General features: G+C 51.8%; 1 long non-coding RNA gene across 1 annotated transcript; it reads right to left on the bottom strand.

Moving 5' to 3' along the window:
- Positions 1–4,200: 4,200 nt before the first annotated feature.
- On the bottom strand, positions 4,201–7,726 carry LOC138775093 (uncharacterized). The gene is made up of 3 exons (XR_011360488.1): positions 7,608–7,726; positions 4,649–4,755; positions 4,201–4,387 (listed from the first exon to the last, which is right to left on the bottom strand). It is a non-coding gene; the product is annotated as an uncharacterized lncRNA (long non-coding RNA).
- Between the last annotated feature and the right edge of the window lie 11,254 nt (positions 7,727–18,980).

Below are 18,980 nucleotides of genomic sequence, written 5' to 3'. Positions count from 1 at the left end.
CTATACATTACAGGTATAACAGCACCAACTATATACTTACAGGTATACAGGACCCCCAAACTATACAGTACAGGTATACAGGACCTTCACAACTGTACACTGCAGGTATACAGGACCTCCCTCAACTATACACTATAGGTATACAGCCCCTCCAACTATGCACTACAGATATGCGAGACTCCTAAAAACTATACATTGTGGGTATACAGAACCCCTCCAACTATGCACTACAGGTATACACTAATTCCACTGATTAACTCAGATGAAACAATGCCTTTAGGGAAACAATGCCCTCCTGGGCACCTTAGAACAAATCTAATTAACACACTGACACTTTATACCCGGGCAGCGCCGGGTACATTTTCTAGTACTATATATAATACAGAGTAAGTGGTGTGTATACTATATATATATAATACAGAGTAAGCGGTGTGTATACTATATATAATACAGAGTAAGCGGCCTGTACAGGAAACAAAGGTACCAGACTAGGAGCGGACCAAAGGGACATACCAGAACTAGAATCAATCCCTTATCAGTCTCCCTAGCTAACACCTGACTGTCCCCGCTACACACTGTCTTCCTGTCTAGCACCCTGTGTGTCCCTCCTACACACTGTCTCCCTAGCTAACACCTGACTGTCGCCTGCTACACACTGTCTCCCTAGCTAACACCTGACTGTCCCTGCTACACACTGTCTCCCTGTCTAGCACCTGACTGACCCCCTTTCACACTGTCTCCCTGTCTAACACCTGACTGTTCCCGATACACACTGTCTCCCTGTCTAACACCTGACTGTTCCCGATACACACTGTCTCCCTCTCAAACACCTGACTGTCCCTGCTACACACTGTCTCCCTGTCTAACACCTGACTGTTCCCGATACACACTGTCTCCCTGTCTAACACCTGACTGTTCCCGATACACACTGTCTCCCTGTCTAACACCTGAGTGTCCCTGCTACACACTGTCTCCCTAGCTAACACCTGACTGTCCCTGCTACACACTGTCTCCCTGTCTAACACCTGACTGTTCCCGATACAAACTGTCTCCCTGTCTAAAGGCCCTATTCCACCAACAGATCTGACCACAGATTATCTGCCAAAGATTTGAAGCCAAACCCAGGAACAGACTATAATCAGAGAACAGGTCATAAAGGAAAGACTGGGATTTCTCCTCTTTTCAAATCCACTCCTGGGTTTGGCTTCAAATCTTTAGCAGATAATCTGTCGTCAGATCTGTTGGTGGAATAGGGCCTTAACACCTGACTGTCCCTGCTACACACTGTCTCCCTGTCTAGCACCTGACTGTCCCTGCTACACACTGTCTCCCTGTGAAACACCTGACAGTCCCTGATACACACTGTCTCCCTGTCTAACACCTGATTGTCCCTGATACACACTGTCTCCCTGTCTAGCACCTGACTGTCCCTGCTACACAATGTCTCCCTGTGAAGCACCTGACTGTCCCTGCTACACACTGTCTCCCTGTCTAACACCTGATTGTCCCTGCTACACACTGTCTCCCTGTCTAACATCTGACTGTCCCTGATATACACTGTCTCCCTGTGAAACACCTGACTGTCCCTGCTACACACTGTCTCCCTGTCTAACACCTGATTGTCCCTGCTACACACTGTCTCATCTTTGTGATTTTTTTTTCATGTTTATCTAAAGTAGATTTATCTGTAAAATATTTTCCACATTCTTACATGGATACAACTTCTCTAATGAATAAAAAGTCTATTTGTCCATAAAGCTAAAGCACTTTCCACATTCTGAACATGAATATGGTTTGTATTGTGATATCCTCTCACGTCTAACATGAATTATTTATGAAATTTCCCTTTATGATGTCTCTCATGTTTAACAAGTAGCGATTTATATGTAAAACATTCCCCACATTCAGAACATGAATACGGCTTCTCTCCTGTGTGAATTCTCTGATGCGTGACAAGATTTGACCTTTCTGTAAAACATTTCCCACATTCTGAACATGGATACGGCTTCTCTCCTGTGTGAATTCTCTCCGTGCTTAACAAGACTTGATTTATCTCTAAAAGATTTCCCACATTCTAAACACGAATACGGCTTCTCTCCTGTGTGACTTCTCTCATGAGAAACAAGACTTGTCCTATCTGAAAAACATTTGCCACACTGTGAACATGAATATGGCTTCTCTCCTGAGTGAATTCTCTCATGTTGATGAGACATGATTTTTCTCTAAAACATTTTCCGCATTCCGCACATGAGAATGGCTTCTCTCCTGTGTGAATTCTCCAATGTCTAACAAAGTCAGATTTATTTTTAAAACATTTTCCACACTGTGAACATGAATATGGCTTCTCTCCTGTGTGAGTTCTCTCAGGCTGTGACTTATCTATGACACATTGCCCGCGTGGATATGGGCGTATCTCCAGTGTGACTTCTTCTGTGTCTGAGGAGACTTGAGCGTGTTGTAAACACTTTCCCACATTCATCACATTGGATCCTTTCCCCTCTAATCTGATCTGTAATAGTGAGGACGGTCACTCCTGAGCAGTGCTGAATAACATCCTCATCTTCTACTTTATAATTCACAGAGAACAGGACGTTTTCCTCCGAGTTCTTCCTGGGATTTTCTGTTAGGGTTATAAATGGATTTTATTAGTTTTTATTTTATATACACACACTGCAGTAGAAGATGCGTTTATTTCTTAGGTGTAACAAGAGAGATGCAGTTTTGTCTGATATGATACGTTACAAAGCTTCTTATATTTAGTCCTATTATTGTTATACGTGAAGAGTTTATCTAATGAGATGACACTGAAGCCACCAGGAAGGGTGGAGCCCCCCTCCCTATATTGCGGTGTAACTCCATCCTCCCCTACCTGGTATAGCAGCTGCCGGCGCCTCCTCCTCCATTCACCTCACTCATACACGGGGATCGCCCCTCATCCTCTCTTCTTCTGCTTCATCCTCCACTTTAATATTAGTCACCTGATCTCCCCCCTGATGGGACATATAGAACAAGTCAGTACAATCCAGCAGACAGGAGGGAAAATCTAACACATCAACATAAGAAAACCAGCAACATGTATCTATCAGCCTCATCACATCTATGAGTGCAGGAGCAAAAGGATGCCGCCCCACCACCACCACCACCGGGGGCGCTATAGAGATATAGTGCTATAGCATCAGCCTCATCTACCTGCTGATTGTCTGCTGGGACATTTCCCTCTGGACAGTCCTGGGAATACAGAGGACGGGGACACCTCTCTGGTGGATTCCTGTCACTGCCTCCATCTGTAGGGAACACACAGGGAGCCAATCCATTATACACTGCTACATGTCATCAGGAGGAGGAGGATGGGGGGAGGAGGAGGATGGGAGAAGGATGGGAGGAGGGGGAGGATGAGGATGGGAGGAGGAGGAGGATGGGGGGAGGAGGAGAGCAGAGGAGGAGGATGGGGGGAGGAGGATTGTAGGGAGGAGGAGGAGGAGGAGGATGGGAGGAGGAGGAGGGGGAGGAGGAGGAGGATTGGAGGAGGAGGAGGATGGGAGGAGGAGGGGAGGAAGAGGATGGAGGATGGGGGGAGGATGGGAGGAGGAGGAGGATGGGGGGAGGAGGATGGGGGGAGGAGGAGGAGCAGAGGAGGAGGATGGTAGGGAGGAGGAGGAGGAGGAGGAGGATGGAGGAGGAGGAGGATGGGGGGAGGAGGAGGAGGATGGAGGAGGAGGAGGATGGGAGGTGAGGGAGGAGAGGATGGAGGATGGGCGGAGGATGGGAGGAGGAGAGGAGGAGGATGGGGAGGAGGAGGGGAGGAAGAGGATGGAGGATGGGAGGAGGATGGGAGGAGAAGGAGGAGAATGGGGGGAAGGAGGAAGAGGAGAATGGGGGGGAAGGAGGAGGAGGGGGATGTGAGGAGGAGGATGGGAGGGGGAGGATGGAGGGAGGAGGAGGATGTAGGGGCCCCTCCCCCCTGCTCTCTAGCATCAGGAAGGTCTCCTCTTACCTTGTGCTGTGAGGCCGGGCGGCTGATCCTCCATCATGAGCGGCTGATCCCCCCGGTACAGATCCTTGTGTCCTTCTACATACTCCCACTCCTCCATGGAGAAATAGACGGCCACATCCCTGACACCTTATAGGGAACCTGACACACACAATGATCACACAGTCATCCCCCCCCAGCCTGCTGCCTCCTGGATTACTCTATCATCTCCCAGCATTCCCCAGTGTCACCTCTCCAGTCAGCAGCTCAGTCATCCTGTGGGTGAGTTCTAGGATTCTTCTGCTCATGTATCAGTGATGGAGGCTCCGTGATGGGGCCCCGGGCCCTGCTCCGCCCTCCTGACTCCTGGGGGAAGGCCACACCCTCCCCCCATGTCTTCTTCACTATGGTGTAATCCTGGGGATGGAGAGAGACAATGAGGGGACTGAGCCCAGTATTCCTGCCTCCTCCTCACTACAAAGAGGAGATTGTCCCCCTGTATAGAGCTCTAGTGAGGGAGGAGGAGGGAGCAGGAGGAGACACATACTGGACTACTGGGGTCAGTTCTGGAGACCACCGCACCTACAAAGAGGAGACCAGATCCAGAACATAGAGCGGGGAGGGGAGGGAGGGGCCAAAGAGCCCAGGACAACAATGGTGGAAATCTAGAGAAGTTACCTCTCCGGTCAGCAGGCGGATGATCTCCAAGGTGACGTGTAATATTCTCTTACTGATCTCATTCCTGTCCTTCTCCATCCTGGGGGGTCATTCAGGAGGAGGAGCGTCTGGGGGAGAAGAGGAGACAACTGGAGCACATGGAGGGTCTAGTCCTGCGGGGCCTTTATGTCACAGCCAGGGGCCCCAAACCATACAGGGGCCACAGCATATGTAATATCCCTTCTCCTGTAAGCTTTACCTTACTGCTGGGGTCACACTGATAGTAACACAATGTAACATCCCTCCTCCTGTAAGCTTACCTTACTGCTGGGGTCACACCTGATAGTAACACAATGTAACATCCCTCCTCCTGTAAGCTTACCTTTACTGCTGGGGTCACCCACTGATAGTAACACCAAGTAACATCCCTCCTCCTGTAAGCTACCTTACTGCTGGGGTCACACACTGATAGTAACACAATGTAACACCCCTCCTCCTGTAAGCTTACCTTACTGCTGGGGTCACACACTGATAGTAACACAATGTAACATCCCTCCTCCTGTAAGCTTACCTTACTGCTGGGGTCACACACTGATAGTAACACAATGTAACACCCCTCCTCCTGTAAGCTTACCTTACTGTTGGGGGGGGTCACACACTGATAGTAACACAATGTAACATTCCTCCTCCTGTAAGCTTACCTTACTGCTGGGGTCACACTGATAGTAACACAATGTAACATCCCTCCTCCTGTAAGCTTACCTTACTGCTGGGTGGGTCATACACTGATAGTAAACACAATGTAACATTCCCTCCTCCTGTAAGCTTACCTTACTGCTGGGGGGGTCACACACTGATAGTAACACAATGTAACATCCCTCCTCCTGTAAGCTTACCTTACTGCTGGGTCACACTGATAGTACACCAATGTAACACCCCTCATCTGTAAGCTTACCTTACTGCTGGGGGGTCACACTAATAGTAACACAATGTAACACCCCTCCTCCTGTAAGCTTACCTTACTGCTGGGGTCACACACTGATAGTAACACATTGTAACATCCCTCCTCCTGTAAGCTTACCTTACTGCTGGGGTCACACTGATAGTAACACAATGTAACATCCCTCCTCCTGTAAGCTTACCTTACTGCTGGGGTCACACAATGATTAGTAACACAATGTAACACCCCTCCTCCTGTAAGCTTACCTTACTGCTGGGGTCACACTGATAGTAACACAATGTAACATCCCTCCTCCTGTAAGCTTACCTTACTGCTAGGGGGGTCACACTGATAGTAACACAATGTAACATCCCTCGCTCCTGTAAGCTTACCTTACTGCTGGGGTCACACACTGATAGTAACACAATGTAACACCCCTCCTCCTGTTAAGCTTACCTTACTGCTGGGGGGGTCACACACTGATAGTAACACAATGTAACATCCCTCCTCCTGTAAGCTTACCTTTACTGCTGGGGGGGTCACCACAGTGGATAGTACACAATGTAACATCCCTCCTCCTGTAAGCTTACCTTACTGCGGGGGGTCCACACACTGATAGTAACACAATGTAACATCCCTCCTCCTGTAAGCTTACCTTACTGCTGGGGTCACACACTGATAGTAACACAATGTAACACCCCTCCTCCTGTAAGCTTACCTTACTGCTGGGGTCACACTGATAGTAACACAATGTAACATCCCTCCTCCTGTAAGCTTACCTTACTGCTGGGGTCACACCACTGATAGTAACACAATGTAACACCCCTCCTCCTGTAAGCTTACCTTACTGCTGGGGTCACACACTGATAGTAACACAATGTAACATCCCTCCTCCTGTAAGCTTACCTTACTGCTGGGTCACACACTGATAGTAACACAATGTAACACCCCTCCTCCTGTAAGCTTACCTTACTGTTGGGGGGGTCACACACTGATAGTAACACAATGTAACATTCCTCCTCCTGTAAGCTTACCTTACTGCTGGGGTCACACTGATAGTAACACAATGTAACATCCCTCCTCCTGTAAGCTTACCTTACTGCTGGGTGGGTCATACACTGATAGTAACACAATGTAACATCCCTCCTCCTGTAAGCTTACCTTACTGCTGGGGGGGGTCACACACTGATAGTAACACAATGTAACATCCCTCCTCCTGTAAGCTTACCTTACTGCTGGGGTCACACTGATAGTAACACAATGTAACACCCCTCCTCCTGTAAGCTTACCTTACTGCTGGGGGGTCACACTAATAGTAACACAATGTAACACCCCTCCTCCTGTAAGCTTACCTTACTGCTGGGGGGTCACACTGATAGTAACACAATGTAACATCCCTCCTCCTGTAAGCTTACCTTACTGCTGGGGTCACACACTGATAGTAACACATTGTAACATCCCTCCTCCTGTAAGCTTACCTTACTGCTGGGGTCACACTGATAGTAACACAATGTAACATCCCTCCTCCTGTAAGCTTACCTTACTGCTGGGGTCACACACTGATAGTAACACAATGTAACACCCCTCCTCCTGTAAGCTTACCTTACTGCTGGGGTCACACTGATAGTAACACAATGTAACATCCCTCCTCCTGTAAGCTTACCTTACTGCTGGGGTCACACACTGATAGTAACACAATGTAACACCCCTCCTCCTGTAAGCTTACCTTACTGCTGGGGTCACACACTGATAGTAACACAATCTAACACCCCTCCTCCTGTAAGCTTACCTTACTGCTGGGGTCACACTGATAGTAACACAATGTAACACCCCTCCTCCTGTAAGCTTACCTTACTGCTGGGGGGTCACACTGATAGTAACACAATGTAACATCCCTCCTCCTGTAAGCTTACCTTACTGCTGGGGGGGTCACACTGATAGTAACACAATGTAACACCCCTCCTCCTGTAAGCTTACCTTACTGCTGGGGTCACACACTGATAGTAACACAATGTAACACCCCTCCTCCTGTAAGCTTACCTTACTGCTGGGGTCACACACTGAGGAGCAGAGATCTCCACACACAACACAACAGCAGTGACTGCCCGACCAGGAGCTGCTCTGTATCTGGTAGATGCTGGAGGTGTAGGACCTGTGATGATGTCACAATCATGTGACCAGTACATGTGGGGGCGGAGCTCAGCAGTGGAGGATAGAAGCGATTTGTGGTGAAGGACCTGTGATCATGTGACAGGAGTGGGCGGGGCTTAGTAGCCCAGAGAACTTGTTTGATATTCTGAACAGGACAGGTGTGTCTAGTGGTGGCGGTGTTACGGTGTACAGGAGAGGTGTGTCTAGTGGTGGCGGTGTTACGGTGTACAGGAGAGGTGTGTCTAGTGGTGGCGGTGTTACGGTGTACAGGAGAGGTGTGTCTAGTGGTGTTACGGTGTACAGGAGAGGTGTGTCTAGTGGTGTTACGGTGTACAGGACAGGTGTAACAACTATAATATAGATGGGTACAAGTAATGTAATATAAGTCCTCAACAAATCGAGGTGCCACGTCTCTGAGAAAACAATATAGATGAAAGAAAAGTAGTGAGGCCGAGCAACAATGACGTCTGTCACACCCACTTATAATACTATAGCTTTATTTGCCACTGTAAAAACACCTCATATACAATCACGTAGCCTTCATATAAGGGATGTGCGTGTGTTGTACTGTATGTGCTCAGTACGCCATCACAAGTCCCCGGGACCGGAGCATAAAGGAATCAAACAGAACAGTGTGTAAACTATATGTCCAAAATGTCTGATGTTACAGCCGCAGCCATGCTGTCATTCTTGCCACGGACATGGGTCCTTCTGTTCTGTTCCCCCAGGCTCCTGCTCCTCCCTCTGCTGGCATCTATGTCTTCCTTGGACCGACGCGTGTCCCGGCTCTGCTTAAACTTAAAGGACCAGTGTGCCCCTGATTGCTGCCTAGCAGCCTTCCAGTATAAACTGCAGCCCTGCCCTATTCATTGGATCCTCTGCTTGCTTCCCATAAGTGTGTGGTCCCAGCTCGTCCGTGGTTCCTGCCCGTGATTCCTGGTTCTTCCTGTTCCTGGTTCCAGCTATTTGTGGTTCCTGCCCGTGATTCCTGGTTCTTCCTGTTCCTGGTTCCAGCTATTTGTGGTTCCTTCCTGCGACTGCTGCCCCGGTGCAAGCTGTGAGTCCTGTTGTGTTCCTGCCTACATGCGTCTAGCTGCACCTCGCCCGCCGCCACTAGGAAGGGTAGCAGGGGTAGTGACCTGGGGGCCACCTGCCGCAGCAAGTCCATCCCGCTTATGGGGGGCACTAGTGAAGACCAGCATCTTCTTAGACTCTGCTCCCCTGTGCGGCTTATGCCATCGCTAGTGGTGGTACAGTGGATCCACAACCCCAGTTGTGACATCTGAGTTGTATACTATCTGTAGTGTATAGATCCAAGGACAACAGTGGGACTGGGGACCCCACACGTTATGATTAGAGGCGGAGCGAGTACTGTGAGTAGGTATTCAATCGAGTCCAAAATATTCGTTTTCAATTGAATATTCGACCAAAAAAGCTGTAAAAATTCAATTCCACTCCCACCTTTCCTGGCGTTTTCTTTAAACCAATAACTATGCAGGGGGTGGGACAGTCACTAGGAGCATGCTGGCATCACTAAAATGGCGTCTACTTTCATTGGCTGGCTAAACCATGTGACCTCAAGAGTAAGAATAGTGGTTTTCATATTTGTTTTCAGGTGTTACACAGAGGGATGGTGTTTAGCAGGGACAGTCAGGTGTTTCACAGGGAGACAGTGTATATCAGGGACAGTCAGGTGTTTCACAGGGAGACAGTGTATATCAGGGACAGTCAGGTGTTTCACAGGGAGACAGTGTATATCAGGGACAGTCAGATGTTACACAGGGAAACAGTGTATATCAGGGACAGTCAGATGTTACACAGAGAGATGGTGTGTAGCAGGGACAGTCAGGTGTTTCACAGGGAGACAGTGTGTAGCAGGGACAGTCAGATGTTACACAGGGAAACAGTGTATATCAGGGACAGTCAGGTGTTTCACAGGGAGACAGTGTATATCAGGGACAGTCAGATGTTACACAGGGAAACAGTGTATATCAGGGACAGTCAGATGTTACACAGGGAAACAGTGTATATCAGGGACAGTCAGATGTTACACAGAGAGATGGTGTGTAGCAGGGACAGTCAGGTGTTTCACAGGAAGACAGTGTGTAGCAGGGACAGTCAGATGTTAGACAGGGAGACAGTGTGTAGCATGGACAGTCAGGTGTTAGACAGGGAGAGTGTGTAGCAGGGACAGTCGGGTATTTCACAGGGAGACAGTGTATATCAGGGACAGTCAGATGTTACACAGAGAGATGGTGTGTAGCAGGGACAGTCAGATGTTAGACAGGGAGACAGTGTGTAGCAGGGACAGTCAGGTGTTAGGGAGACAGTGTGTAGCAGGGACAGTCAGGTGTTTCACAGGGAGACAGTGTGTAGCAGGGACAGTCAGGTGTTAGACAGGGAGACAGTGTATATCAGGGACAGTCAGATGTTAGGGAGACAGTGTGTAGCAGGGACAGTCAGGTGTTTCACAGGGAGACAGAGTATATCAGGGACAGTCAGATGTTAGACAGGAAGACAGTGTGTAGCAGGGACAGTCAGGTGTTAGGGAGACAGTGTGTAGCAGGGACAGTCAGATGTTACACAGAGAGATGGTGTGTAGCAGGGACAGTCAGGTGTTTCACAGGGAGACAGTGTGTAGCAGGGACAGTCAGGTGTTAGACAGGGAGACAGTGTATATCAGGGACAGTCAGATGTTAGGGAGACAGTGTGTAGCAGGGACAGTCAGGTGTTTCACAGGGAGACAGTGTATATCAGGGACAGTCAGATGTTAGACAGGAAGACAGTGTGTAGCAGGGACAGTCAGGTGTTAGGGAGACAGTGTGTAGCAGGGACAGTCAGATGTTAGACAGGGAGACAGTGTGTAGCATGGACAGTCAGGTGTTAGACAGGGAGAGTGTGTAGCAGGGACAGTCGGGTATTTCACAGGGAGACAGTGTATATCAGGGACAGTCAGATGTTACACAGAGAGATGGTGTGTAGCAGGGACAGTCAGGTGTTTCACAGGGAGACAGTGTATATCAGGGACAGTCAGATGTTAGACAGGGAGACAGTGTGTAGCAGGGACAGTCAGGTGTTAGGGAGACAGTGTGTAGCAGGGACAGTCAGGTGTTTCACAGGGAGACAGTGTATATCAGGGACAGTCAGATGTTAGACAGGGAGACAGTGTGTAGAAGGAACAGTCAGGTGTTAGACAGATAGACATTGTGTAGCAGGGACAGTTAGGTGTTAGACAGGGAGAGTGTGTAGCAGGGACAGTCAGGTGTTTCACAGGAAGACAGTGTGTAGCAGGGACAGTCAGATGTTAGACAGGAAGACAGTGTGTAGCAGGGACAGTCAGGTGTTAGACAGGGAGACAGTGTGTAGCAGGGACAGTCAGATGTTAGACAGGGAGACAGTGTGTAGCATGGACAGTCAGGTGTTAGACAGGGAGAGTGTGTAGCAGGGACAGTCAGGTGTTAGACAGGGAGAGTGTGTAGCAGGGACAGTCAGGTGTTAGACAAGGAGACAGTGTGTATCAGGGACAGTCAGGTGTTAGACAGGGAGACAGTGTGTTGCCATCGGGGGAGGCTGTTGTTATGTTCAGTGGGCAGGAGGACGAGCAGAGTGAGGAAGCTGAAGAGGAGGTGCCGGACAACGAAGATACCAACCTGGCCAGGTTTAATGTCCAGCAGGGAAAGGTCTGTGCAGCACCACAAAAGGCAGCTAGAGGCAGTGGAATATCTAGTGGCAGAGGACGGTCCATTGAGAGAAGGCAGGCCAGAGCCAGCAAGACCACAGCTCTTCCCCATAGCAGCCGTTTACGCAAAGCTCCCCCATCGAAGGCTCGTTCTTCTTTGGTGTGGAGATTTTTAACATGTACGTAGATGACAAACTCAGCGCGGTTAGCACACTCTGCCATTCAAAGTTGTGTAGGGGCTCTGAGAAGAGCAACCTGACCACCTCAGGCATGCGGCGTCACTGGGCTGAGTGGGAGAGAAGAACAAATGCACAACAATCTGCGCCCGGCGTTGCTGCCGCTGCCTCTTTCCCTTCTGCAGTCCAGACCACCAGCCAGGACACCTCCACGTCTGCCTCTAGTCACTCACATGCCTAAACCTTAAACTGCCACATCTCCAAACTGATGGCGCTGGAGATGTTGCCGTTTAAGCTTTTGGATTGCGCACCTCGCTATTCCGTCCCTAGCTGCAACTACTTTTCCCAGTCTGCCGTCCCCGCCTTGCACCAGCATGTGTTTCATAAAATCAGGCGGGCCCTGAGTTACGTGGTTAGCACAAAGGTCTACTTGACCACCGACACTTGGACAAGTGCCTGTGGCCAGGGACACTGCATCTTCCTGATGTGTTATATGCTTACCAATCTCAGGTGCTGGTTCTTTTCTGTCCTATCTCTTTTTTTTCTCTCTCTGACACACTCAGCCCCACCACTCACAGGAGGGTTTAGTTTAGCCCTTGTAGGAGGAGTTAGGAAGAAGTGACTTAGTTCAGATATAGTTCTCAGTGTGAGAGGAAGCAAACCAAATCAGTCTCTGCAGAAGTTAAGCCAGAGCCTGGCTTTGGCCTGGACCCCTGACGGGGACAAAAGACTTTATTCTTTATGCAAGTAACTAAGATCAGTATGCAGTGCTAAGCTAACCCTTGCCCATGCCAGGAACCTCTCTAAAAAGTGCAGGGCAGTTACCTGAAGCAAGAGGAACTGACCCCAGTAGGACAAAGCTACCTTGCAAGGTCTACGTATCCTACCGTGCAGCGCAGGATGACTGGGAAACCTCTGAAGTCTGCTACACTCAGATAACTGAGGACTGGGGTTTGTATTACCAACTTAGGACGGGTATCCTGCAACTAGGGGGCATAAGGCGTTTTAGAGCCACTACTGGTATCCGTGAGTACGAGTATCTTCTTATCTCTCCTGTATCTACACCTGTTTCGGCAGAGCACATTTACTTCTTTGGGCAGGGCTCCTCTGGCAACTCCTATCCTCTTCTCTCTCTCGACACCTACTTCTACTTCAAGCAGCGGTTCTACCTCACTGTCAGCACCTACGTTTTGTTTTAAGGACTGCACTATATTCATCACGTGTACTGTTCACCTTGACCCTAAACACGCTCAGAGAACACCGACCATAGGGGCAGCCAGCATAAACATAACATCAGTTGGCCCAAGCGAGCATCACACACTACTTTCTTGGTAGACGGAGTACTACTGAAGTTCATGCCTACATTCTCCCCCAAATGTCCTCAAATCTGAATCATGGTATTGCTACCTGTACCTTCTTAGGACTCTATCACAATAGCGTCTGATATGGAAAGGCCGGATGTTGTACAATGTCTGACGACTTAACTAAGTAGAACTGAGAAAAATTCTGAGAACTTTGGGATTTCTTTCATGGAGAAGATCAGAGGAAACAAGGCTTCAAAACCAACTATTTTAAGATGGTCAAGATCTCTGACTGTATAAACTTCTGTCAGGATCCCCCTGGACTTCACAAAAGGTCACTCTGCCAGGGCAGAGGTCATATCATGGGCAGAGAAAGCCTTAAAGAGGGATTCCAGGAAAAACAAACTTTTCCCCTATCCAGAGTTTTTCCTTCTTTATTATGAATAAGCCGCAGGAACAGTAAGTGAGTGACCCATGGCTCTATTCATTCCTATAGAGCCGACGGAAAAAGCCGAGTACAGAGGCTTACTCTTTCTGTCACTCCATAGAATAAACAGAGCTGCAGGTGCCTTATCCGCGGCACTATGCATAATACAGAAGCTGCGACCCAATACAGAGATTGCCAGGGGGAGCAGAGGTCAGACCCCCACAATCTTCTACTTTTCCCCTATCCTGTGGATAAGGAGACTGGGGGACCTCACATGGAGTGGCTGCTGGAAACTGGGGGACTTCACATGGAGCGGCTGCTGGAGACTGAGGGACCTCACATGGAGCGGCTGCTGGAGACTGGGGGACCTCACATGGAGCATCTGCTGGAGACCGGGGGACCTCACATGGAGCATCTGCTGGAGACTGGGGACCTCACATGGAGCGGCTGCTGGAGACTGGGGGACCTCACATGGAGCGGCTGCTGGAGACTGGGGGACCTCACATGGAGCATCTGCTGGAGACCGGGGGACCTCACATGGAGCATCTGCTGGAGACTGGGGACCTCACATGGAGCGGCTGCTGGAGACTGGGGACCTCACATGGAGCGGCTGCTGGAGACTGGGGGACCTCACATGGAGCATCTGCTGGAGACCGGGGGACCTCACATGGAGCATCTGCTGGAGACTGGGGACCTCACATGGAGCGGCTGCTGGAGACTGGGGACCTCACAAGGAGCGGCTGCTGGAGACTGGGGGACCTCACATGGAGCGGCTGCTGCTGGAGACTAGGGACCTCACATGGAGCATCTGCTGGAGACTGGGGACCTCACATGGAGCGGCTGCTGGAGACTGGGGGACCTCACATGGAGCGGCTGCTGCTGGAGACTAGGGGACCTCACATGGAGCATCTGCTGGAGACTGGGGGACCTCACATGGAGCATCTGCTGGAGACTGGGGGACCTCACATGGAGCATCTGCTGGAGACTGGGGGACCTCACATGGAGCAGCTGCTGGAGACCGGGGGACCTCACATGGAGCGGCTGCTGGAGACTGGGGGACCTCACATGGAGCGGCTGCTGGAGACTGGGGGACCTCACATGGAGCCGCTACTGCTGGAGACTGGGGGACCTCACATGGAGCAGCTGCTGCTGGAGACTGGGGGACCTCACATGGAGCGGCTGCTGCTGGAGACTGGGGGACCTCACATGGAGCGGCTGCTGGAGACTGGGGGACCTCACATGGAGCGGCTGCTGGAGACTGGGGGACCTCACATGGAGCAGCTGCTGGAGATTGGAGGATCTCACATGGAGCGGCTGAGGCTGCTGGAGACTGGGGCACCTCACATGGAGTGGCTGCTGGAGACTGGGGGACCTCACACGGAGCTGCTGCTGGAGACTGGAGGACCTCACATGGAGCGGCTGCTGGAGACTGGGGGACCTCATATGGAGCAGCTGCTGGAGACCGAGGGACCTCACATGGAGCGGCTGCTGGAGATTGGGAGACCTCACATGGAGCGGCTGCTGGAGACTGGGGGACCTCACATGGAGCGGCTGCTGAAGACTGGGGGACCTCACATGGGGCGGCTGCTGCTGGAGACTGGGGGACCTCACATGGAGCGGCTACTGGAGACTGGGGGACCTCTCATGGAGCGGCTGCTGCTGGAGACTGGGGGACCTCATATGGAGCAGCTGCTGGAGACTGGGGGACCTTACATGGAGTGGCTGCTGCTGCTGAAGACTGGGGGACCTCACATAGAGCGGCTGCTGGAGACTGGGGGACCTTACATGGAGTGGCTGCTGCTAGAGACCGGGGGACCTCACATGGAGCGGCTGCTGGAGACTGGGGGACCTCACATGTAGCGGCTGCTGCTGGAGACTGGGGGACCTCACATGGAGCAGCTGCTGCTGCTGAAGACTGGGGGACCTCACATAGAGCGGCTGCTGGAGACTGGGGGACCTTACATGGAGTGGCTGCTGCTGGAGACTGGGGGACCTCACATGGAGCGGCTGCTAGAGACCGGGGGACCTCACATGGAGCGGCTGCTGGAGACTGGGGGACCTCACATGGAGCGGCTGCTGGAGACTGGGGGACCTCACATGGAGCGGCTGCTGAAGACTGGGGGACCTCACATGGGGCGGCTGCTGCTGGAGACTGGGGGACCTCACATGGAGCGGCTACTGGAGACTGGGGGACCTCTCATGGAGCGGCTGCTGCTGCTGAAGACTGGGGGACCTCACATGGAGCGGCTGCTGGAGACTGGGGGACCTCTCATGGAGCGGCTGCTGCTGCTGAAGACTGGGGGACCTCACATAGAGCGGCTGCTGGAGACTGGGGGACCTTACATGGAGCGGCTGCTAGAGACCGGGGGACCTCACATGGAGCGGCTGCTGGAGACTGGGGGACCTCACATGTAGCGGCTGCTGCTGGAGACTGGGGGACCTCACATGGAGCAGCTGCTGCTGCTGAAGACTGGGGGACCTCACATAGAGCGGCTGCTGGAGACTGGGGGACCTTACATGGAGTGGCTGCTGCTGGAGACTGGGGGACCTCACATGGAGCGGCTGCTAGAGACCGGGGGACCTCACATGGAGCGGCTGCTGGAGACTGGGGGACCTCACATGGAGCGGCTGCTGGAGACTGGGGGACCTCACATGGAGCGGCTGCTGGAGACTGGGGGACCTCACATGGAGCGGCTGCTGGAGACTGGGAACCTCACATGGAGCGGCTGCTCCTGCTGGAGACTGGGGGACCTCACATGGAGCGGCTGCTGCTAGAGACCGGGGGACCTCACATGGAGCGGCTGCGGCTGGAGACTGGGGGACCTCACATGGAGCGGCTGCTGCTGGAGACTGGGGGACCTCACATGGAGCGGCTGCTGGACACTGGGGGACCTCACATGGGGTGGCTGCTGGAGACTGGGAGACCTCACATGGAGCGGCTGCTGGAGACTGGGGGCCTCACATGGAGCGCTGCTGGAGACTGGGGACCTCACATGGGAGCGGCTGCTAGAGATTGGGGGACCTCACATGGAGCGGCTGCTGGAGACTGGGGGACCTCACATGGAGCGGTTGCTGGAAACTGGGGGACCTCACATGGAGCGGCTGCTGCTGGAGACTGGGGGACCTCACATGGAGCGGCTGCTGCTGGAGACAGGGCGACCTCACATGGAGCGGCTGCTGCTGAAGACCGGGGGACCTCACATGGAGCGGCTGCTGCTGAAGACCGGGGGACCTCACATGGAGCGGCTGCTGGAGACTGGGGACCTCACATGGAGCGGCTGCTCCTGCTGGAGACTGGGGGATCTCACATGGAGCATCTGCTGGAGACTGGGGGACCTCACATGGAGCGGCTGCTGCTGGAGACTGGGGGACCTCACATGGAGCGGCTGCTGCTGGAAACTGGGGGACCTCACATGGAGCGGCTGCTGGAGACTGGGGGACCTCACATGGAGCGGCTGCTGGAGACCGGGGGACCTCACATGGAGCGGCGGCTGGAGACTGGGGGACTTCACATGGAGCAGCTGCTGGAGACTGGGGGACCTCACATGGAGCAGCTGCTGCTGGAGACTGGGGGACCTCACATGGAGCATCTGCTGGAGACTGGGGGACCTCACATGGAGCGGCTGCTGGAGACTGGGGGACCTCACATGGAGCGGCTGCTGGAGACTGGGGGACCTCACATGGAGCATGTGGCCTTCAGCAAGAATCCTCTGGATTATGGGAAGACCACCCTGCTACAGCACCATATTAACATTGGAGAAAACCCACCAATCAAGGAGCGTCACTGTCCTATAGCTCCAGCCATGTACCAGCCTGTTTAAGAACTTCTCAGGGAAATGAAGGATGCCGGTGTCATTCAAGACAGCCAAAGCCCCTGGGCTGCCCCCATTGTCCTGGTAAAAAAAAAAAAAAAAAAAGACGGTGCCATCCGCTTCTGTGTAGACTACTCTAAACTTAACAGCGTCACCCACAAAGAGGCGTATCCTCTTCCTAGGTTTGAAGAATCTCTGGCTGCTTTGGAATTAGCCTCCTACTTCTTCATCTTGGATCTAACTAGCGGATGCTGGCAAGGACCAGTAGAACTAGAGGACCGGGAAAAAACTGCCTTTACCACCCCTATGGGCTTAAATGAATTTACTGGGATGCCCTTCGGCCTGTGCACTGCACCTGCACCTTCCAGCGCTTGATGGAAAGATGCCTGGGACACGTCAACTTCCAGAGCGTTCTGCAGTACCTCAATGACGTCATCGTGTATTCTGCCTCATACCAGGAGCACCTACAGCACCTGACCGAGGTTTTCCAGGTCCTTGTCCGCCATGGCCTGAAGATCAAACCATCTAAGTGCAATCTGTTGATGCCCCGTGTCACTTACCTGGGACATGTTAGTTCCACAGACATCCAGCCTGATCCTGAGAAGACCGCTGTCGTTACCAGATGGCTACACCTAAGACTGTTAAAGATGTCCGGAGTTTCCTGAGATTCGTCCGGATATTACAGGTGTTTCATCCCTCACTTAGCCCAGATTGCAGCTCCCCTCACTGAACTATTGTGTGGCTGCCCCAGAGATGTCCTCGAAGGAAGCTACCTATCCAATGGCAATTGGAACAGGAAGAAGCGTTTCAGGCTTTGAAGGCTCTTCTGACTCAACTACCTATCCTGGCCTGCCAGACTATACTCAGCCCCTTCCGGTTGTACACCAATGCCAGCTACCGGGGCCTATTCTCTCACAAGTCCAAGACAATAAGGAGCGGGTCATCGCTTATGCCAGCCAAAGCCTCAGAAGGTGAGAAAAATGATCATAACTACAGCTCCTTTAAGTGGAATTCCTGGCCTTAGTCTGGTCTGTCACTGAGAAATTCAAGGACTACCTAGCCGCCTCCAGCTTTATGGTCTATATTGATAACAATCCCCTGGCACACCTTAACACTGCTAAACTGGGGTGCTCTGGAACAAAGGTGGGCCTCACGCCTGGCAAACTTCAGCTTCACCATCAAATACCGCAGTGGCAAAACTAATGTAAATGCTAATGTGCTGTCCCGCTTACAAACTGGCGAGGGCCAACTCCTGAAGACCAGTGGGAAGATGTAGAGATGCCACCTTTCTACAAACATTTCGCCAAAAAGGACGCAGTAGCAGAAGGTATTAGAAGTGACCCCCGGCATGACCTGTCCAAATGGAAGCTGTTACTAGTCGAGAGCCGCGTACTTGGAGAAATGCAGGACTACCTGCCTAAAGGCAAGATACCTATCTGGCTTTGCAAGGCTCACCAGGATATCGAGCTGCAAAGACTCTGGCGACAGAGAAGACGCCTCTTCCTGCAGCGAGGCCTACTCCTCAGGAATTCCCTGGACCCTGTAACTGGAGAAAGGGTTCGAAATATCCTCATCCCTAGGCAAGACGCCAAGATGGTTCTAGGTACCTATGTTCATGTTCAGTCCGGCCACTTCAGGGTGCACAAGACGGAAGCTACCATCCGGAGGAGATTCTATTGGGTCGGTATGAAGTTGGACATCGAGAATTGGTGAAAAATTGCCCTGATTGTAATCTGGCTAAGCAAGGGAGAACGGATGTCAGAGCCCCTCTACATCCTATCAGTACCTACATCCTATCCAGGCCCCTACCAGAACCAGCTACTGCTATGCCCTGACCATGATTGACCACTACAGTAAGTGGGCAGTT

The sequence above is a fragment of the Dendropsophus ebraccatus genome, unplaced genomic scaffold (genome assembly GCF_027789765.1).
Source record: "Dendropsophus ebraccatus isolate aDenEbr1 unplaced genomic scaffold, aDenEbr1.pat pat_scaffold_1337_ctg1, whole genome shotgun sequence".
Lineage (NCBI taxonomy): Eukaryota > Metazoa > Chordata > Amphibia > Anura > Hylidae > Dendropsophus > Dendropsophus ebraccatus.
The sequence above is the reverse complement of the archived record's forward strand: the minus strand, read 5'-3'. Positions and strand labels throughout refer to the sequence as shown.